The sequence below is a fragment of the Dermacentor silvarum genome, chromosome 2 (genome assembly GCF_013339745.2).
Source record: "Dermacentor silvarum isolate Dsil-2018 chromosome 2, BIME_Dsil_1.4, whole genome shotgun sequence".
NCBI classification, from domain to species: Eukaryota; Metazoa; Arthropoda; class Arachnida; order Ixodida; family Ixodidae; genus Dermacentor; species Dermacentor silvarum.
In genome coordinates, this window is record NC_051155.1 from 89830793 (window position 1) to 89832154 (window position 1362).

Sequence of the window (1362 nt, forward strand, 5' to 3'; positions counted from 1 at the left end):
AGTGCACCCCCCCCCCCCCAGCTCCTTCCGGCGCTGGCTTCCCGCTTCCTTGCTTGCGCGTGGGAGATTGAGTGCGTTCGCTCTCCGTGATAGCGCGCGTCCCCGCACGCTTCCGCTCGGGCATACGGCGGGCGGCGAAGATTTTATCTATAGGGAACCTCACGGCGACGGCGGCGACGACGACGACACCGACGGCAGAAATCCGGTTGAAGTGTCCATATAATTGCTATCGCAATAAAAAGTCACATCATCTCACCCTACGGGCAACCATGGTGGGATGCGAAAGCATCGCCGGGGGTGCGCATCGAGTTTCCGTTTCGTTTCACTTGGCAACACAACCCAATGAAAGTTAGTGATAGAATGTATTGAGAAGAGAGGAGACGTTTGGTACGGGGTTGTTGCGTCTTTATTTAGAGATCGTACGTGATTCCTAGCGTCGGTGCGCGCGGTATCTTGAAGACGATGGCTTTGTGGGTGGTGAAGTGTAGCGTCAATGGGTCTTGCTGCAGAGGGTCGAGTTTGAAATTTGCGAAGACGAGGTCTATGCACGTTCCCTTGATGGTGATGGTTGTGTTTACTTTCGGCTTCCCTGGCCCGAAGTTCGGGGTCCGCTTGCCGACGCTGACGTTTACGTTCGGCTTCCCGAGCCTTCCTCTGCTCTGCAGCGGTGCCGCTGCCACGGCAACTAGCACCGACGTTGACGTTGTTCATGGTGTTTCGCACATCGTTGCACAGAGAGAGACTGACGGAAGCACAGCGAACGCGCGCTTTATACTGTGCCGCGACACTTGCACTGCCTACCGGCGTACCCTTAGAGAGAGAGTGAGAGAGAGTTAAATGCAATGATTTGCTGCACCGCACCTGTGGTGGAGAGGGGGAGAGGGGAGGAGGAGAATGCGCAGTTGTTAGAGACACTGCACGGGGTTCCAAACTGGTCCTTGAGGAAGTGGCGCTTGAAGTACTGCTTGGCTCCCACGTACTGGTGGTAAGGGGAATGCCACTCGTAACACATATTGCAACATAGTGCCACAAATAACCACCTCCCAAAGCATGCTAAACACATTCTTGGATAGCAACTGGGGTTGGATCTTCATAAAATTATAACTCGTATTTCTTTTACTGGGGAAGAAACTTCCATATTCACGCCAGCCTGCTTTTTTGTGATATTCTTTCTTAAATCCAATTTTCTATTCATCTCATATTCTTCTTTTTGTCACTGTGCCCCTGTGAGGTGCATATTGCCTTGGGTCGTCATCGCAGTTGTGTAGGCCTCTTGAGTCATGATTTTGGGGGGGGGGGGGTGCATGAGACACGTTGTGAGGCGTCTAGGATGCTAGTCTGTCAGCCGATGTTGGCTCAATG